We start from the raw sequence: 22,637 nt of genomic DNA, 5'->3' as shown, positions 1-22,637 counted from the left end.
AAAAGAAAAGAAAATAAAGTGTGACTATTGCACTTAAATTTGCACTTACAGGTCATAATTTTTCTCTCTGGCTATGGATTACATTTCTTCATCATAAATCCTTTAGGATTGTCTTGGATTATTGTATTAAACAGAATAGTCGAATCTTTTTATCATCATGACAGCATTGCAGTAACCATGCTTACTGATTTCTTCATTCTTCTTATTTTTTTTTGCATCAGTTCCTATAAATGCAGACCTGTTTTAATTTGTTATGTGTTTTTTTCTGAAAACTCCTATCATCACTTTTAAAAATCACATCATCACAATCACAAAACACAACTTGCCCAGACATTCCAAAGTTAATAAACTTCTTATTCAATTCTTTACCAACTTAAAAAATCTGTTATAAATATTTTTTGTACAGATAGGTCCATTTCTTTTTCTCTGAAATAATTGAAGTACAGACCTAGTAGTGTTATTGCTGTGTCAAACTGTATATACATTTTTAGCTCTTTGATCATGCTTGCAATTTCTTTTGCAGAATGATTATACTGGTTTACAATTTCTCTTACTATTCTAGTTTCCCTCATCCTCTCAAGCAGTTATCATTTCTTTTTTAATATAGCTTTTTATTTACCATGTATAGCATTGATAATTTCTCACCATTGACCACTGAAAAATCTTTTGTTCCAATTTTTGCCCTGCTTCCCTCCACCCCCGCTCCCAGATGGCAAGTAAACCAATACATGTTAAATATGTTAAAGTGTATGCTAAATACAATATATGTATAATATCCAGGCAGTTATTTTGCTGCACAAGAAGAATCTGACTTTGAAATAATGTAAAATTAAGCTATGAAGGAAATAAAAAATGCAGGCTAGCAAAAATAGAGAGATTGAGAATTCTATGTAGTGGTTGATAGTCATCTCTCAGAGTTCTTTTGCTAGCTGTAGCTAGTTCAATTCATTACTGCTCTATTGGAACTGATTTGGTTCATCTTATTGTTGAAGAGGACCCCATCCATCAGAATTGATCATCATATAATATTGTTGTTGAAGTATATAATGATCTCCCGGTCCTGCTCATTTCATTCAGCATCAGTTCATGTAAGTCTCTCCAGGCCTTTCTGAACTCATCCTGCTGGTCATTTCTTATAGAACAATAATATTCCATAACATTCATATACCACAATTTATTCAGCCATTCTCCAATTGATGAGCATCCACTCAGTTTCTACTTTTGGGCCACTACAAAGAGGACTGCCACAAACATTTTTACACATGCAGGTCCCTTTCCCTTCCTTAAGATTTCCTTGGGATATAAGCCCAGTAGTGTAACACTGTTGGATCAAAGGGTATGTACAGTTTGATAACTTTTTGAGCATAGTTCCAAATCGCTCTCCAGAATGGTTAGATGTATTCACAATTCCACCAAAAATGTACCAGTGACCCAGTTTTCCCACATCCTCTCCAACATTCCACATTATCTTTCCCTTTTATTCTAGCCAACATGAGAGATGTATAGTGGCATCTCAAAGTTTTTTAATTTTCATTTCTCTGATTAATAATGACTTGGAGCATCTTTTCATATGGCTAGAAATAGTTTCTTTTTTTTTTTTTTGAGTTATTTGAGGATAACAGATTTACTTTCTTTTTTTTTTCTTTTTTTTTTTTTTTTTTTTTTTTTTGTTCTGGCTCACATTTATTTATTTATTATTATTATTTTTTAATAACTTTTTATTGACAGAACCCATGCCAGGGTAATTTTTTACAACATTGTCTCTTGCATTCACTTCTGTTCCAATTTTTCCCCTCCCAACCTCCACCCTCTTCCCCAGATGGTAAGCAGTCCTATACATGTTAAATAGATTACAGTATATCCTAGATACAATGTATGTGTGCAGAATCAAACAGTTCCCTTGTTGCACAGCGAGAATTGGATTCAGAAGGTAAAAATAACCTGGGAAGAAAAACAAAAATGCCAACAGTTTCATTCATTACCCAGTGTTCTTTCTTTGGGTATAGCTACTTCTGTCCATCACTGATCAATTGAAACTGAGTTAGATCTCTTTATCGAAGAAATCCACTTCCATCAGAATACATCCTCATAGAGTATCGTTGTTGAGGTATATACTGATCTCCTGGTTCTGCTCATTTCACTTAGCATCAGTTCATGTAAGTCTCAACAATCTTCTCTGTATTCATCCTGCTGGTCATTTCTTACAGAACAATAATATTCCATAACATTCATATACCACAATTTACTCAACCATTCTCCAATTGATAGGCATCCATTCATTTTCCAGTTTCTAGCTACTACAAACAGGGCTGCCACAAACATTTTGGCACATACAGGTCCCTTTCCCTTCTTTAGTATCTCTTTGGGGTATAAATCCAGTAGAAACACTGCTGGATCAAAGGGTATATACAGTTTGATAACTTTTTGAGCATAGTTCCAAATTGCTCTCCAGAATGGCTGGATGTGTTCATAATTCCACCAACAATGTATCAGTAGTTACTTTAAATGGAATTTCTCTTTGTAACTCTAACTGTTGGGTTTTGTTAGTGATATATAAGAATGCTGATCACTTTTGTGGGTTTATTTTGTATCCTGCAACTTTGCTAAAGGTGTGGATTGTTTCTAATAACTTTTTAGTAGAATCTCTGGGGTTCTCTAAGTATACCATCATATATCATCAACTCTTATTGTCAAAGCTAGCATTTCTAATACAATATTGAATAGTAATGGTGATAGTGGGCAACGTTGTTTCACTACTGATCTTATTGGGAATGGTTGCAGTTTGTCCCCACTATATATGATGCTTACTGCTGGTTTTAAATGGATGCTACTGATTATTCTTAGTAAAAGTCAAGTCCATTTATTCCTATACTCTTAAATGTTTTTAATAGGAATGGATGTTGAATTTTATCAAATGCCTTTTCTGTATCTATTGAAATGATCATATGTTTTTTGGTAATTTGGTTAATATGGCCAATTACACTACTAGTTTTCCTAATATTGAACCAATCCTGCATTCCTGGTAGAAATTCTACTTCATCATGGTGCATTATCCTGAGGAAGATTTTCTGTAGTCTTTTTGATAATATCTTATTTAAGATTTTATCATCAATATTCATTAGGGGGATTGGTCTATAATTTTCTTTCTCTGTTGTCAATCTACCTGGCTTAGGTATCAGTACCATGTCTGTGTCATAAAAGGAATTTGGTAGGACTCCTTCATTCTCTATTTTTTCAAATAGTTTATAAAGCATTGGGGCTAATTGTTCTTTGAATGTTTGGTAGAATTCACATGTAAATCCATCTGGTCCTAGGGATTTTTTTCTTAGGGAGTCAATTAATAGCTCTTTCTATTTATTTTTCTGAAATGGGACTATCTAAGCAATTTAGTTCCTCTTCTGTTAATTTGGGAAGCCTATATTTTTGGAGGTAGATACCCATTTCACTTAGGTTGTCAAATTTATTAGCATAAACTTGGGCAAAGTAACTCCTTATTATTGCTCTAATTTCTTCTTCATTGGTGGAAAGTTCCCCCTTTTCATTTTTAAGACTAACAATTTGATTTTCCTCTTTCTTTTTTCTAATAAGATTTACCAAAGGTTTATCTATGGTTAGTTTTCATAAAATCAACTCTTAGTTTCATTTATTAATTCAATTTTTTTTTACTTTCAGTATTATTAATTTCTCCTTTTAATTTTAGAATTTCAAGTTTAGTATTTGATTGGGGGTTTTTAATTTGATCTTTTTCTAGCTTTTTAAGTTGCAAGCCCAATTCATTGATCTTCTCTTTATTTTATTCAAGTAAACCTCTAAAGATACAAAATTTCCCCTCATTACCACTGCATCCCACAAATTTTCATATGATATCTTATCGTTGTCATTATCTTTAGTGAAATTATTAATTTTGTCTATAATTTGCTTCTTCACCTAATCATCCTTTAAGATGAGATTATTTAATTTCCAATTGCTTTTTGGTCTATTTAACCCTAACTTTTTGTTGATGTAGTTTTTATTGCATTGTAATCTAAAAAGAAAGCTTTTACTATTTCTGCCTTCCTGCATTTAATTTTGAATCTTTATGTCCTAATTTAAGGTTAATTTTTGTTTAGGTTCCATGAGTTGCTGAGAATAAAGTATACTCCTTTCTGTCACCATTCAGTTTTCTCCAGAGATCTATCATACCTATTTTTTTCTAATAGTCTATTTATCTCTTTAATTTCTTTCTTATTTGTTTTATGGTTTGATTTATTTAATTCTGAGAGTGTAAGGTTGAGATCTCTCACTATTATAGTTCTGCTGTGTATTTCTTCTTGCAACTCTCTTCATTTCTCCTGTAGGAAGTTAGATAATATACCACTTGGTGCATATATGTTTAGTATTGATATTGCTTCATTGTCTATGTTACCCTTTAGAAAGATGTAGTTTCTTTCCTTATCTCTTTTAATTAGATCAATTTTTTGCTTTTGCTTGATCTGAGATAAGGATGGCTATCCCTGCTCTTTTGACTTCACCTGAAGCATAATAGATTCTGCTCCAGCCTTTTACCTTTACTCTGTATGTATCTCCCTGCTTTAAATGTGTTTCCTGTAAACAGCATATTGTAGGATTCTGACTTTTGATCCAGTCGGCTTTCCGCTTCCCCTTTATGGGAGAGTTCATCTCATTCACATTTACAATTAAAATTACTAATTCTGTATTTCCTGCCATCTCATTATCCCCAGATTATGCTTTTCTTTTTCTTACTCCTCCTCACCCCTTTTCCAGTATTAAACTTATGGGCACCACTCACATCACGCAGCTTTCCCTGTTTAGGATCCCTCCCACCCCCTTTGAATCCCTTCCCCTTTCTGGTACCCTTCCCTTATTATTCTTTTTCTTTTCCCTTTATCTCTTCCACTTTTTAATGAGTTGAGAGAAGTTTCTCTGTAAACCAAATATTTCAATTATTTTCTCTTTGAGCCAACTTGATGAGAGTAAGATTCACACAATGTTTCTCCCCCTCTTTAAATACCCTCAGATATGATAGGTTTCCTTTGCCTCTTCATGACATGTAGTTTCCCTCTTTTTATCTCCTCTTTCCCTTGTTTTGACATTATCCCCTTTCAATTTCTACTTCCCTATTTATATTATATCAGTAAAATCAAAGTATATATGTATTCTTTATGTATATCCACAACAGAAATACCGTTCTCAGGAGTTCTTTTTTTACCTTTTTCTGCTTCTCTTGAGTCCTATAGTTGGAGATCATTTTTTTATTTGTTTGTTTAGAGCTGGTTTTTTTCCTTAGGAAAAAATGGAATTTATCTGTTTCATTAAATGTCCACATTCTTCCTTTGAAGAAAATTCTCAGCTTAGCTGGGTAGTTTATTCTTGGCTGCATTCCAAGTTCGTTTGCCTTTTGAAATATCTGATTCCAGGCCCTTTGATCTTTTAATGTGGAAGAAGCTACATATTGAGTGATCCTTATAGTGGCACCTCAATATTTGACCTTTTTTTTCTGGCTGCTTGTAATATTTTTTTTCCTTAGTTTGATAGTTCTGCAATTTAGCCACAATATTCCTTTGAGTTTTTATTTTAGGGTCTTTTTCAGAAGGTGTTAGATGAATTCTTTCAATGCCTATTTTACCTTCTGATTCTATTACATTTGGGCAGTTCTCTTTGATGATTTCCTGTAAAATAGTATCTAGGCTCTTTTTTCATCATAATTTTTGGGAAGTCCAATAATCCTCAGATTATCTCTCCTAGATTTATTTTCTAATTCTGTTGTTTTTCCAAGTAGATATTTAACATTTTTTCCTATTTTTTTTTTTTTTTTTTGGTTTTTGTTCACTGATTCTTAATGTCTCAATGAATCATTCATTTCTATTTGTTCAGTTCTGAATTTTAATTAGTTATTTTCTTCATTAACTTTTTTGCTTCTTTTTGTATATGTCCAGTTGAATTTTTAAATGACTTGTTTTGCTCTATGGAATTTTTATCCATTTCAATATATATATATATATATATTTTTTTTTACTGAGTTATTTTCTTTTTCCAATTCACAAATCCTACTTTCGTGGGAGTTCTTTATGTTTTCCAATTCACAAATCCTATTTTCTTGGAGGTTTTTATCTTTTCCCATTCACAAATCCTACATTTCTGGGAGTTCTTTACCTTTTCCAATTCACAAATTCTGTTTCTCTGCACTTGCTGGGAGTTTTTTACCTTTTTCAATTCACATTTTAAGAAGTAGCTTTCTTTTTCCACTTTATCAAAATTTTCTTTCAGTGAATTATAAGTCTTTTCCATATTCTCTTGTAGAGCTTCTTTTTCCTTTCCCCATTTTTCTTCAAGCTCTCTTTTAAGATCTTTTATAATTTCTTCTAGGAGAGCCTTGTATGATGGGGGCAACATTACATCCCCTATGAGATTTTGTCTGGAGATTGTCTGCTGTTAGTTTCCTCGGGTTTGAAATCTGGTTCTCTTTCTGTATAGAAGATATGGATGTTAGTGTATGCTTGGCTTTTTTACTTATTTTTTAAAAGCACTTAGGGTCTGCCTTCAGGGCAAGGAGATTACCAGCTTCTTCTGCAAAGCAGGGATAGATATATGGATAGTAGCTATCTTGCAAACAGGCTGCTAAGAGTGGCTGAGCTGCAGAAGTGCCCTGAAAAAAGTCCCACACTGGAAGTATCTCTGACCTGGGAAGAGTCTCTGCCCTATTTCCCCAGGCAGAGCCCTTTCTCTCCCCTTCTCTCCCTCCTTCCTCTCTCTCCCTCCCCCTCGCCCCATGCAGATTCATGGCTGCTCTTGGCAGAGCCCCCCTGTGATCAGAAATGTGACTGCCCCAGGCAAAAACCCTCACACTGCAGAATGGGGCTGCACAGCTGTGCTGTGGTCTGTCCTAAATCACTTCAAATGTGTTTGGTGAGTGTAGCCAGATCCTGTTAGATTCTGGTGTTTTGGGGAGTATACTCTACTTTTGGTTTCAATTTCTCTGCTAGAGAAATTGCAACTGCAAAGCAGTAGATTTTGCAACTAAAGTAGAGTAGCCAACTTGTGGTAGAGTCCTCTTTGCAAATTTTCCTCCTACAGAGAGCATCCTGACCCGGTCCACTCAGTGTGCTAGCCCCTGGTTCTGCCTCCCTTCCTATGCTGGCCTGCTCCTGCAGATCAGGACGAACCTATTCTGGTTGTCTTCCAGATTGTCTTCAGCTGGTAATCTGTTGTACTCCCAATATTCATGGATTTTATCAGCCAAACACTGTTTCTGAGGCTAAAATTGGTAATTAGCAGTTAGGGTAGAAAGGGAGCTTAGAATGATGCCTGTGTCTTTTCCACCATCTTGGCTCAACCCCCTCAGTTATCATTTCTGATGGGTATGATGTAGTAATTCAGAAGTGTTTTAAATTACATATCTTGGCCAAGATGGCAGAGTAATGACAGGAACTCACTAGTACTTTCCCAAATTTCTCTCCCAACAATTTAAAAACAATATCTCAAATCAAATTCTGAAGCTGTCGAGTCAACTAAAAGTGGAGGTGAAACATTTTTTCTGTTGAGAAAAAAAATTATCTTCTTGTGGATTGTGGTGGAGCTTGGAGTGCACTGCAAGCCCAGCCATGCCCTGGAAATATAGCAGGAGGCTTTGAAGAAAGCTGCATCAGTAGTAAGAACAGTTTCAGTAATTCTCAGTCTACAGTCAATAAGGGGGTTGTATAATTGGTCCAAAGTAGATTAAAATGGATGTTTTGCTGGTACTGAATGCAATACCCTATTACATTGCCTATATAGAATTATGGGCTACAATTCAGTGGAGAAGAGGATCATTAGCACACTGGCACATGTTACTTCAGAGAACCAAGAGCCTTGTTATGGTTGTAAGTCAGAGAACATTGCTTATGGTCAATCATGGACCAATGAAGAGTCCAGGAGAGCATATTTCTCCTATAAAAACCAAAAATATTAAGATTTTTAGAACTGGATCTAAAAGACAGACAAATAAAACATCTGGAACTTGGAAAAGTGTTTCCTCTACTACAGGAACAGAGTTTAACTTTAACAAATAGTTAAAAATCAGGAAATTCACTGGAAAAATGATCAAACAACACTACAATCTGAAAATCAAAAGTCACTGTGATGATGGAGAAAATTGAGACAAAATCTCAGACCATGAAAAATAATTACATACAAAACCTCAAAGAAAATTGTGAATTGGAATAAGCCTCAAGCTCAAATATGATTATGAAAATTATATGAGAGGCAGAAAGATGAAATAGAGAAATGCATGAGTAATGCAAAACAATTCTGAAAAGAGAATCAACAACTTTATAAAAGAGACACAAAAATATTTAAGAACATAACATCTTTACAAACAAAACTGAACCAATAGCAAAATTCACAAAAATTCAACTGAAGAGAAGAACTTGAAGGAAATAATTCCTTAAATTCCAAGGCTCCCATGTGAATGAGAACACATGGAAAGTACCCAGAAAGGAAAAAATTAAATAGTTTGGAGCTGCAGTTAGGAAAAGCCAAGTTTTAGCAGTTTCTACACCAAAGAGCTTGGAATATGGTATTCCAAAATCAAAAGGAGCTAAGATTACAAACAACAATGACATACCTCCAAAAAACTGAGAGTAATCCTGAGGATTCATTAACATGAATATTAAATGAAATATGGGACTTTCAAACATTCCTGATAAAGAAAAAAAATCAGAGCAAAATAGAAAATGTGACATTAAAATAAAAGACTAAAAAAAAAACATTTAAAACTAAAAATGAAAAAAAAACTCAATATTGTTCAGCATAGTTAATTTAATTGCTTATGTATGCAATTATGTGCAAATTTTGATTTATATTATTGTCTTAGGTGGATATTTTATTCTGTCTATGTTTTTCTTACATGAAATAAATTCATAATTTATCATTTCTCATATCTTCCATTTTCTTTTTATACAATTGTGTGAGGCTATATTAAATTCATATAAAGTAATTTGCCCCATAATGTGTTCCCCAATTGATGAACAGATGCTTTGTTTCAGATTTTCCAACAAAAATTTTAGAACCTGGACTTTTGGCCAAGATGGCAGAGAGGAGACACACAGCTGTGTAAGCTCCACATTTTCTCTTGGAATTCATTTCATGACAAGCCTCTGAATTAATGCTTGACTGAAAAAAAAACCCAACAAATAGTTACCAAGAAAAGACATCCTTGAGATTTGACAGGAAAGGTCTGTTTTTGCTCAAGGGCAGGGATGGTTTTAGATCGGTTGCAGGCTGAGGGCAGCAGCAGCGAGATCCCAGCAGGCAGCTCACAGCCTAGCAGACCAGAGGGGGGTGGGGTGTGATCTCAGCTGTCTCTGTGGGGAGAACTTTGTGACAGGATTGGATACTTTGCTCTGGCAGTAAGTCAGTAGCCCAGCAGAGAAGCTAAAAACACTAGGGGTAAAGAATACAACCCCAAACAGCTGGAATTTCATGGGACCTGGCCACCCCTCCACCACAGCATCTCAGCACGCTCTCAGAGTCTTAGAGCACAGGTGAAGCACAGTCCTGCTAGTGCCTCACTTCTGCCCCCCTCAGTCTGTAGAGGAAGCTTGGTAACACCACCCAGCCCCTCCCTCCAAAAAAGCAGATTCCATTTGGGGTTATTTTCTTTTTTTCTTTGCTAGTTTGTCTCTGATTCTTCTCTGACAAAATGAGCAAAAAAATGAAAAGGACCTTAACTCTTGACAGCTTTTATACAGATAGAGAGCAGACTCTAAACCCTGAGGAGACTAAAAACAGACTGTCTTCAGGTGAATCCCCAAAGGAGGAGATCATCTGGTACTCAGCACAGATGAATCTCACAAAAGAAATTTAAAAGGCTCTCACAAAAGAGCTAGAAAAAAAATGGGAAAAGGAGAGGGAGGCTTGGCAAGAGAGTCTGGAGAACTCATCCCATTCATTTAAAGACAGAGTGGATAAAGAAATCAAATCCTTGAAAAATAGGATTAGCGAACTGGAAACAGAAAATATCTCTCCAAAAAATAAAATTGGCAAAATGGAAAAAAAAAAATTCCATAGAACAACAACTCAATTGGACAATTAGAAAAAGATATAAAAAAATAGAGTGAAGAAAATACTTCATTGAAAATCAGAATTGAGCAAATGGAATTGAATGACTCAAGGAGACAACAAGAATCAGTCAAGCAAAACCAAAAACATCAAACAATGGAGAAAAATGTGAAATATCTTCTTGGGAAAACAACAGACCTAGAAAACAGGTCTAGGAGAGACAATCTGAGAATTATTGGACTCTCAGAAAAATATTATGAAAAAAAAGTGCCTGGACACTATTTTCCAGGAAATTAACAAAGAGAACTGCCCAGAAGTCATAGAAACAGAGGGTAAAATAGACATTGAAAGAATTCATCGATCACCTACTGAAAGGGATCCTAAAATCAAAACACCAAGAAATATAATGACCAAATGCCAGAACCCTCAAATGAAGGAAAAAATACTCCAAGCGGCTAGAAAAAACCCAATTCAATATAGAGGAGCCACAATAAGGATCACCAAGGATCTAGCTGCAGCCACATTAAGAGATTGAAGGGACTGGAAGGAATATGTTATTCCAAAAGGCTAAGGAACTCAGTATGCAACCAATAATAATTTACCCAGCCAGAATGAGCATCTTTTTTCCAGGGAAGAAGATGGACATTCAACTAAATAAGCAAATTTCACCTATTTTTGATGAAAAAACCAGAACTTAACAAACAGTTTGATCTACAAATATAGAACTCAAGAGAAACCTAAAAAGGTAAAAAGAAATCTTGGGAACTATATTTCTGCTATGAAGATGTATATAGAATACATGTATACCTTGTTCTAGAAACTAGAGGTGGAAAAGACATTGTACCAGAAAAAGAGTGAAGTGGGGGTACTACATCTCATGAAGAGGCAAAGGAAACCTATTATATCGGAGAGAAAGAATGGAGGGGGATGAATATAGTGGGTACCTTACTGCCATCAGAATTGGTTTTACGAGAAAAAATTTAGACATATTCAATTTATGGTGAAACTTCTCCCACCTTGTTGAAAAGTGAGAAGGGAAAAGTGAAAAGGGAAGGAATAAACTAAGCAGAAGGGAATATGGAAACTGTGAGGGAAAGGAGTGAGATAGGGGGAGGAACTCTAAGGCAGGGGAAGGGATACTAAAAAGGGAGGGCTGTGAGAAGCAAGTGGTGCTCACAAGTTTAATACTGGGAATGGGGGTAAAGGGGAAAGAAGGGAGAAAAAGCATAAACAGGGGTTAACAAGAGGGCAAGTAATACAGAATTGGTAATTTTAACCATAAATGTGAACGGGGTAAACTCCCCAATAAAGAGGAAGTGGTTAGCAGAATGGATTAATAGCCAGAATCCTACAATATGTTGTTTATAGGAAACACACCTGAAGCAGGGAGATACATGCAGAGTAAAGGTAAAAGGTTGGAGCAAAATCTACTATGCTTCAGGTGAAGTCAGAAAAGCAGGGGTAGCCATCCTGATCTCAGATCAAGCAAAAACCAAAATTGATCTAATTAAAAGAGATAACAATGGGCACTCTATCTTACTGAAGGGGTAGCATACATAATGAAGCGATATCAATATTAAACATAAATGCACAAAGTGGTGTAGCATCTAAATTCTTAAAAGAGAAATTAATAGAGCTGCAAAAAGAAATAAACAGCAAAACGATAATAGTGGGATAACAAGCCTGCGCTCTCAGAATTAGATAAATCAAATGACTAAATAAGAAGTCAACAAGGTAAATAGAATACAAGAAAAGACATATGATAGCTCATTGGAGAAAAATAAATGGAGATAGAAAGAGTACACTTTCTTCTTAGCAGTTCATGGAAACTATATAAAAATTGGCCATATGTTAGGACATAAAAACCTCAAACTCAAATGCAGTAAGGCAGAAATAGTAAATGTATTCTTAGACCACAATGCAATAAAAATTACATTCAACAAAAAGCCAGGGGAAAGTAGACCAAAAAATAATTGGAAACTAAATAATTTCATACTAAAGAATGATTGGGTGAAACAGGAAATCATAGACATGATTAATAACTTCACCCAAGAAAATGACGATATGAGACATCATACCAAAATGTGTGGGATGCAGCCAGAGTGGTAATAAGGGGATAGAGGCCTACTTGCATAAAATAGAGAAAGAGAAGGTCAATGAATTGGGCTTGCAACTAAAAATGCTAGAAAAGGAACAAATTAAAAACCCCAGTCAAACACTAAACTTGAAATTCTAAAAATAAAAGGAGAGATCAATAAAATTGAAAGTAAAAAAACTATTGCATTAATTAATAAAACTAAGAGTTGGTTCTATGAAAAAACCAACAAAATCGACAAAACCTTAGTAAATCTGATTAAAAAAAGGAAAGAGGAAAATCAAATTGTTATTCTTAAAAATGAAAAGGGAGAACTTGCCACTAACAAAGAGGAAATTAGGGCAATAATTAAGAATTACTTTGCCCAACTTTATGCCAACAAATCCAACAACTTAAATGAAATGGAAGAATATCTTCAAAAATATCTCTTGCCCAGATTAACAGAGGAAGAAGTAAATATCCTAAACAGTCCCATCTTAGAAAAAGAAATAGAACAAGCTATTAACCAACTCCCTAAGAAAAAGCCCCAGGACCAGATGGATTTACATGTGAATTCTACCAAACATTTAAAGAACAATTAACTCCAATGCTATATAAACTATTTGAAAAAATAGGGATTGAAGGAGTCCTACCAAACTCCTTTTACGACACAGACATGGTACTGATACCTAAACCAGGTAGGCTGAAAACAGAGAAATAAAATTATAGACCAATCTCCCTAATGAATATTGATGCTAAAATCTTAAATAAACCATTAGCAAAAAGATTACAGAAAATCATCCCCAAGATAATACACTATGACCAAGTAGAATTTATACCAGGATTGCAGGGCTGGTTCAATATTAGGAAAACTATTAACATAATCGACTATATCAATAACCAAACTAACAAAAACCATATGATCATCTCAATAGATGCAGAAAAAGCATTTGATAAAATCCAACATCCATTCCTAATAAAAACATTTGAGAATATAGGAATAAATGGACTTTTTTCCCTTAAAATAATCAGGAGCATATATTTAAAACCATCAGTAAGCATCATATGCAATGGGGAAAAATTGGAACCTTTCCCAGTAAGATCTGGAGTGAAACAAGGTTGCCCACTATCACCATTATTATTCAATATTGTATTAGAAACACTAGCCTCGGCAAAAAGAGTGGAGAAAGAGATTAAAGGAATTAGAGTAGGCAATGAGGAAACCAAACTATCACTCTTTGCAGATGATATGATGGTATACTTAGAGAACCCCAGAGATTCTACTAAAAAAGCTATTACAAATAATTCATAACTTTAGCAAAGTTGCAGGTTATAAAATAAATCCCCATAAATCCTCAGCATTTTTATACATCACCAACAAAACCCAACAGCAAGAGATACAAAGAGGAATTCCATTCAAAATAACTGTCGACAGCATAAAATATTTGGGAATCTATCTACCAAAGGAAAGTCAGGAATTATATGAGCAAAATTACAAAAACTTTCCACACAAATAAAGTCAGATTTAAATAATTGGAAAAATATTAAGTGCTCTTGGATAGGCCAAGCAAATATAATAAAGATGACAATACTCCCTAAACTAATCTATTTATTTAGTGCTATACCAATCAGACTTCCAAGAAAATATTTTAATGATCTAGAAAAAATAACAACAAAATTCATATGGAATAATAAAAGGTCGAGAATCTCAAGGGAATTAATGAAAAATAGATCAAATGAAGGTGGCCTAGGTGTACCTGATCTAAAACTATATTATAAAGCAGCAATCACCAAAACCATTTGGTATTGGCTAAGAAATAGATTAATTGATCATTGGAACAGGTTAGGTTCACAAGACAAAATAGTCAACTATAGCAATCTAGCGTTTGACAAACCCAAAGATTCTAATTTTGGGGATAAGAATTCATTATTTGACAAAAACTGCTGGGATAACTGGAAATTAGTGTGGCAGAAATTAGGCATGGACCCACACTTAACACGGTATACCAAGATAAGATCAAAATGAGTCCATGATTTAGGCATAAAGAACAAGATTATAAATAAATTGGAGGAACATAGAATAGTTTATCCCTCAGACCTGTGGAGGAGGAAGAAATTTGTGACCAAAGATGAACTAGAGACCATTATTGATCACAAAATAGAAAATTTTGATTACATCAAATTAAAAAGCTTTTGTACAAACAAAACTAATGCAAACAAGATTAGAAAGGAAGCAACAAACTGAGAAAACATCTTCACAGTTAAAGGTTCTGATAAAGGCCTCATTTCCAAAATATAGAGAGAATTGACTCTAATTTATAAGAAATCAAGCCATTCTCCTATTGATAAAAGGTCAAAGGATATGAACAATTTTCAAATGATGAAACTGAAACTATTTCCACCCATAAGAAAGAGTGTTCCAAATCACTATTGATCAGAGAAATGCAAATTAAGACAACTCTGAGATACCACTACAGACCTGTCAGATTGGCTAAGATGACAGGAAAAAATAATGATGAATATTGGAGGGGATGCAGGAAAACTGGGACACTGATGCATAAATATTTGGGAATCCATCTACCAAGGGAAAGTCAGGAGTTGTGAACAAATCCCACCATTCTGGAGAGCAATCTGGAATTATGCCCCAAAATTTATCAAACTCTGCATACCCGTTGACCCAGCAGTGCTAGTACTGGGCTTATACCCCAAGGAGATACTAAAGAAGGGAAAGGGATCTGTATGCACCAAAATGTTTGTGGCAGCCCTGTTTGTAGTAGCTAGAAACTGGAAATTGAATGGATGCCCATCAATTGGAGAATGGTTGGGTAAATTGTGGTATATGAATGTTATGGAATATTATTGTTCTATAAGAATGACCAGCAGGATGAATACAGTGAGGCTTGGAGACACTTACATGAACTGATGCTAAGTGAAATGAGCAGAACCAGGAGATCATTATATACTTCAACAACGATACTGTATGAAGATGTATTCTGATGGAAGTGGATTTCTTTGAAAAAGAGACCTAATTCAGTTTCAATTGATCAATGATGGACAGAAGCAGCTACACCCAAAGAAAGACATGGAAATGAATGTAAACTGTTTGCATTTTGTTTTTCTTCCGGGTTATTTTTACCTTCTGAATCCAATTCTCCCTGTGCAACAAGAGAACTGTTTGGTTCTGCACACATATATTGTATCTAGGATATACTGCATCATATTCAACATATATAGGACTGCTTGCCATCTAGGGGAGGGGTGGAGGGAGAGAGGGGAAAAATTGGAACAGAAGTGAGTGCAAGGGATAGAGTTGTAAAAAAATTACCCTGGCATGGGTTCTGTCAATAAAAAGTTATTATAATAAAAAAATTAAAAGCTAATCTGAGTATTTTTGCATATGTAAAAGTTTTTTTGGGGGGAGGAGTGGGTGGGTAGTAAAGAGTTCTTTGACTTCCCTCAAGATTATGCTTTGTGGTAGGACTACCAATAGAAAGTATACAAATAGCTTAATAATATTTATTGTTGAATTACAAACTATTTTTAGAATACTTGAACTTATTCACAGATATATAAATGTTGTAATAGTGCTTCTGACTTCCTATAGTCCCTTTAACTTTGACTTTCCCATAAAAGGTTTAATTTGATCTCTGTTACTTGGAATTCTGAGCCAGTGTTACTTTCATTATACTACTAAATTTTAATAATCTGTGATTCTGTGACTGATATATTACAATATGACATAGCACAGTGAAAAAACCTTGCTTTTAGCTTATCTTATTAGATATGTAACTTTGAACATGTGATTTATCTCTTTTGAAATCCTGAGTACAAAAATTATTTTAACTTTCTCTTATGTTAGTATATTTGATGGCAGAAATGCAAAATATCTACCAAAGACTAAGTCCTGAAGTTTTATTTAAATTGGGCATCACTTGTGACATCATATAAGTCATTTGAAAGTCTATCATTGTTTGGAACTATGTCCCAAGGGGTATCAAATTGTACATTCCCTTTGATCCAGTAGTGTTTCTACTGGGTCTGTATGCTAGAAAGATCATAAAAAAGTGTGATGACCGTGTTAGCTCCCTGGGTACTTTAAAATCAGATGGAGTCAGGATAAGCAAAAGCCCTTCATCTTTATTCTTTGTCAAAGGGAGAGGAGAGAGCTTGGACACCAGAATCTCCTCTTTTTTCTACCGCCCAGAGTTATCTCCCTACTCCACCCTTTTTCCCTTCCTCCAGATCTCTCTATAGGCCAACAGATCAAACCAGCACAGAATAGTGGGACAGGCCATTTTCCAAGCAAATGCTAATAGAATATTGTCCAATTGGTAATTAGCCTTAAGTGCTCTGTTATCCAAGTGCATCTGCTCAGAGATTCAGCCCTTTACAAAAAAGAGAAAAGGACCCACATATGCAAAAAAGTTTGTAGCAGCCCATTCTGTAGTAACAAGGAATTGGAAACTGAGTGGATTATCATCAGTTAGGGAATGGCTGAAGAAGTTATGGTATATGAATGTAATGAAATATTATGGTTCCATAAGTTCCATAAGAAAAGAACACCAGGACAGAAAGGACTGGAGAGACTTACAGGAACAAAATGAAATGAGTAGAACCAAGAGAACATTGAACACAGCAACAACAAGATTATGTGAAGATCAACTGAGAATGACTTGTATCTTTTCAGTAATTAGGTGATTCAGGTCAATTTCAATAGAATTGTGAGGGAAAGAACTATCTGTATCCAGAGGTGACTGTATGTGAATAATATAGTATTTTCACTTTTTTTGTTGTTAGTTGCCTGGTTGCTTTTAATTCTTTCTCATTTTTTTCCCCTTTCTGATCAGATTTTTTTTGTGCTGCATTATAAATGTGGAAATATGTTTAAAGAATTGCACATGCTTAACCTATTTTTTTTTCAAAACAGTCTATTATTGCAATAGATTCTCTTACTGATGACTTAGAACAGTCATATTGTTTAAAAAAAAAAAACCCACAAATAATTAAATATAGTGTCACAAGCAAGAAGAAAGCTATCTAATCTAATGCAAGCTTTATCCCTTCACTGAGTACAAAACTATCACTATTTTCAGAAATACATAAAAATGATTGTGTAAAATCATTTGATATTGCAGTAGTAAATATATTTAAGGATTAGTAAGTTAATAAAAGTTTGGGTTTTTGGGAAAAGGAACCAATCTTATAGAAAGTTTTAAATTTTAGAGATTCAAATTTTAGTAATTAAGTTAATTAAATAGATCTTTTCTCACTTTCTTCCTTCAAAATGTTTTCTACAGAGACCTTTCAGATATAAATTACACTCAGCATCATGCTTATTGACTCTCAGTCATTCAAAAGGATGCTCCTTGTTGAAGAAGATAATGATACCCTCACAAAGAACTATAGGATAAGTGGGTTTTTTGAAGAGCAATCCTACTCAAATGTCTAAATCTAAATCTAAATAAAGTAGCCACTTTGAACTAGAAATTTTGAGAAATCAGTTCATTAGAAAAATATTGAAGTAACTCTCCTTTTTATTTTTAAATTTCAATACAAAAGACATTTTTAGTCACCACACCAACAGATATATACATAGAGAAAACATAGTTCATTGCCTGTGGACTAAATCCTGAATACTTTTTTTTTTTCCTATGAGTAAATGTTGGAGATAACCACAGTTAACAGTTTTTGTTAGAGAGATTTTTGACCATATATGCTTATGAAATTAAAAATAAAAGTTTCAAAAAATTATTCCGTTTCTCAATAGACAAATGACTAAGAAATAGAACAAAATAATTCTCAAGAGAAATAGTATGATCTACTGTCATATGTAAGAATACTCCAAATCATCAATCATTAGAGAAATAAAATTGAAAACAATCTGAGATTTAATATCATCCAACATATTGACAAGACAAAAGGAAAAAAGGATGGGTGGAGTGTGAAAGATAGAGTGATGCATTATTGGTTAAGCTGTGAATTGATATAATAATGCTAATAAGCAATTTGAAACTATTCAAAAAAGTGACTAAAATGTAAATATTTGATCCATTATTATGTATATATTTAGGAAGGAATTCTCTATTTGATAAGAAAACTTGGAAAACCAGAAATTATTCCAAAAGAAATTAGGCATAAATAAATATCTTATTCCACATTCCTTAATAAAAATGATAAATCTCAAAAATATCCAATATCAGAATATAAAAGTTTTTTAAAAAGATCATATACTTTTCATATTTATAGACTGCAGATAAATTCTCAACCAAAGGATAGACCAGTTACAACTCTTAAATATTAATTATATGAAATTAACAACTTTTGCATAATTAAAATGAATATAGCCGGGAAAAAATGGAAGTATACAATTGCAAATTCCATTAGTTGCTTTTAGTACTACTTTCTTGGGAATAACATAAGGTTACTCAAACATAAGTATGATGTTTCCTTAATTCATTTCTCCAGGTTAAGTGTTCCCTGTTCTTTAATTCAATACTCATATGGAATAGGATTGAGTACCTCCACTATTTAGGGTACTCTCCTTTGAATCTTCACTCTATTTTTATTCTCAATGGATGGTATCTAACTGTGGTGCTAATAGTACTCCAAAAGTGATCTGAATGGGATAGAGTAGAATGAGATTGCTATCTCTTATATAAAGGAAGTCATGTATCCTTTAATGTACTCCACTTTCAGAATAGCTTTTTAGATCCTATATTAAAATTGACTAATATTACTGGTTGAATAATGTTAATCTTATAATGAACTAAAACTTTTTAGAAAATCAGTCTTTTTTGAGTAATGATGCAGTCAGTCAGGATATCATTTTTCTTCTTTAGCTTTCTATTAGCTACTGACTTGCTTTAATCTGTTGCTTTATCAGCACTAATCCTTAGAAACTCTAACTTCAAATTAGCAATATACAAAACATTTTAATTTTATTTCTCACCCACCTAAGTTTACTTACTACTTGTTAGCCAATCATTTCTATCAAAATACATGTACTACTATAATTTCTTTGTATGCATAAAAGGAAAATATATCTAGTAGGCATGGTGGACAGAGCCCTGTATTTAGAATCCAGAAGACCTGAACTCAATACTGGCTTCAAATACTTATTAACTCTGTAACTCTGGGCAGTCACTTGACCACTGTTTATTTCAGTTTCTTTATCAGAAAAAAATGACAATTATAATCTCAATATGAATTATAATATAGATATATTATATTTTACAGGAGATAAGTATTAGATAAGATCATATTTTAAAACTTATCACAGGGCGTGAAACATAATAGATGCTCACTAAATGACTGTTCCCCTTTTCCTTTCCCAGTAGCAGAACATTGATCTATTATTTTAAGACGAATTTAAAAAAAAATCAGAACAGGTTCTTGATTAAGGTATTCAGGTTCCTCATATTCACTATTTTTCCTTAGATGCTCATCAATCATCTCTATAATAATATATTCTAAAATCTTCCCCAAAACTAAATCAAATCTTATTGACCATAGTTTTGAGATTATATTTATCACATTTTCTCTTGCAGAAAAATATTTTAGAAACATGTCATTCATATGTCATTCTCCAGTTGATAATTGATCAAATGTTATGAAAAAGTAGTTTTCAGATGAAGAAATCAAAACTATCCACAGCTATATTTTTTAAATAGTTTAAATCACTATTAAATAGAGAAATACAAATTAAAACAACTCTGATGTATCACGTTACACTTATCAAGTTGACCAATGTAACAGAAAAGAAAAATGATAAATATTGGAGAGGAATACAGAAAAAAACTGCATTGTTGGTGTTGTGAAACTGATTCAACCATTCCAGAGGACAATTAGAAACTATGTGCCCAAGGGTAATCAAAGTGTGTATACTCTTTGCACCACTAAAACTATTAGGTCTATATCCCAAAGAGATCATTAAAAAGTAGGTACTTGTAGGAAAGTACCTACAAGCACACAAAAAATCTTTATAACCTTTTGTGGTTGTAATGAATTGGAAATTGAGGGGATGTACAGCAATTGTGAAATACTTCATTAAGTATTAACTGTGAAATACTTGTGAAATACTTCATTTAGCTGGAATATATGAATGTAATAGAATGCCATTGTTCCATAAGAAATAATGAGCAAGCAAACTTCAGAAAAAACCTGGAAAGTCTTACATGAATTGATTCAAAGTGAAAGCAGCAGAACCAGGAGAGCCTTGTACATATTAGCAATAATACTATACATCATCAACTATAATTGACTTAGATCTTCTCAGTAATACAATAATTGAAGACATTTTTAAAAGAGTCATGATGAAAAATGCTATCCATGTTCAATAAAATAATCGAATCTCTTTGCAGCTGGAGGCATACTGTTTTTGTTTTCTTTAGTTTTTTCATAATTGTTTTCCTTTTTTAAACTTTTTTTGCAATTTTTTTTCTTTCACAACATGATTAATATGGAAATATGTTTTATATATCTCAATTGCTTACTGACTTAGAGAAGTAGGAGGGAAATGAAGGAGGGAAAAATTTTTATTTTAAAATGAATGTTAAAAATAATCATTATGTGTAATTGGAAAAAAAAAAGTAAAACACAACAAAAAATTTAAAATAAATTTGTCATTCTCTTCTCATTAGTTTGTGAGCTTCATGAACTCAGATTCTGTTCTTACTCTGGGTATTTTCTTATTATCTCTTTAACCTCAACCTCCAGTTCAGATTGGAATGTTTCACTATAAGTGATAAATGTTGGATAAATTAAACTGAAATAATTTCTTCTGGAACCTCAAGGACCACTCAATTTGAGCTTATATATCTTATCTCCCTTGATACATTGTGAACTCCTCAAAACCAGGGTATCTTCATTTGTTTTTAAAACTTTGAGGTCCAGATTCTCTACCTTCCTTCCCACTTTCATCCCTTTTTCAAAAGGCATATGTGAAGTTATTCAAAACAATTCCATAAAAGGTATGTTGGGAAAAAAAAAAAAAACTCTCCCCCTGACCCCAACAATTTTTTTTTTTAAAAACCCTCAAGAAAAATGAAGCAAAAAATAAAAAGAGTTTACTTAAATCTATATTCAGACAATCAATTCTTTCTCTGGATATGAATAGCATTTTTCATCATACCTTCAGACCTATTGTGGATCATTGTATGACTTAGAAGAACCATGTCATTCACAGCTGATGCATCTCACAACATTGCTATTAATTTGCACACAGTACAATTTCACTTTGCTTGTGTTCCTGTACTTTAGATTTTTTTTTTCACAAGCTGCTCATGCCCATCTTGTACCTATCTCTTTTTTCTTGGGTGATATTAATTTGTGGTTATTGATAGTTTATAATTCTATAATTTATATCAATATAATAATATCAATAGACTATTAGTAATTTTAAAATGAACCTTTGTTTCAAAGAAATTTCTGGAGACCCTAAAGCATCATATTTTCTTAAATGCATATCAGCCATTTTTCCATTAAAAAAATCTTGGATATAATGCATTGTTTATTTGTAATATGTAAGAGATATATTACATGTATTTCATATATATATGAGAGAGAGAGAGAGAGAGATATTAAACTTCAATCTTGATAGGAAGTCTGTTTACTTGCTTGCCAGAATATGAAGAATAGACATTTTAAATCACTTTTACCTCCATATGTAAATAATTAAATCAAATTCTTTGACACAAGTTCTCCTTTGTATTGGTGTCAAGTATGCATTTTCTGGTTTCATGTTTCATTTTATTTTGATTACTTTTGTTTTAAGGACAAAGATAATTCTGCTGTTAATGATTCTTCTAAAATTTTCATGTATGCATGGTAAACATCTTGATGAAGAAGGGTCTTTAAAATAGAACTTTGTACTATTGATTTTTTTTTTAGAATTAATAGACAATAAGCACTATAGGAATCTGTGCTTCTTAAATTTTAGTAAATAGTGATGTGGTTTTAAGAAAGTACTATTAAATATTACACTATTTCCAGCTAATCCTTCATTCATGACCTCCCAGGTGGATGGGGAACAAATAATACTTGATTCATACATGTTCACTATGAGTTAAGTCAAGAGCAAAAGTAAGTCCTGAGTCAAATCAGAGAGTGAAGTTATCTTATCTGAGGCATTCAACTGAAAATAAGAGATAATGAAAATTTAATCTGTCTCAGATCATTATCCAAAGACAATATCAGGAATCTCATTTCTGTTCTCAAAAGATGGTAATCTAGTCATGGAAAATTACTCTATTTTTTCCTTAGAAATTCTTGGATCAAAATGAATGTGTTGATCTTTTAATAGCATTCAATATTAATTAGGCATTTTAGGAACAATGTGGTCATGATACATCATGACAATATCTAATGCCTCAACCTTGTATCAGATATCAAAGTCAAAGGAAAGCTCTGAATCTCTATGAATTCTTTTTTTTTTTTAATTTATACAAAATCAATAAATCAAAACTATCATACTCTTTCTTTATACAGGTCTGTCCCTAACCAGGTGAAAAAATGTTTATATTTGAAA

This window comes from Sarcophilus harrisii, chromosome 2 (genome assembly GCF_902635505.1).
Source record: "Sarcophilus harrisii chromosome 2, mSarHar1.11, whole genome shotgun sequence".
Lineage (NCBI taxonomy): Eukaryota > Metazoa > Chordata > Mammalia > Dasyuromorphia > Dasyuridae > Sarcophilus > Sarcophilus harrisii.
The sequence above is the reverse complement of the archived record's forward strand: the minus strand, read 5'-3'. Positions refer to the sequence as shown.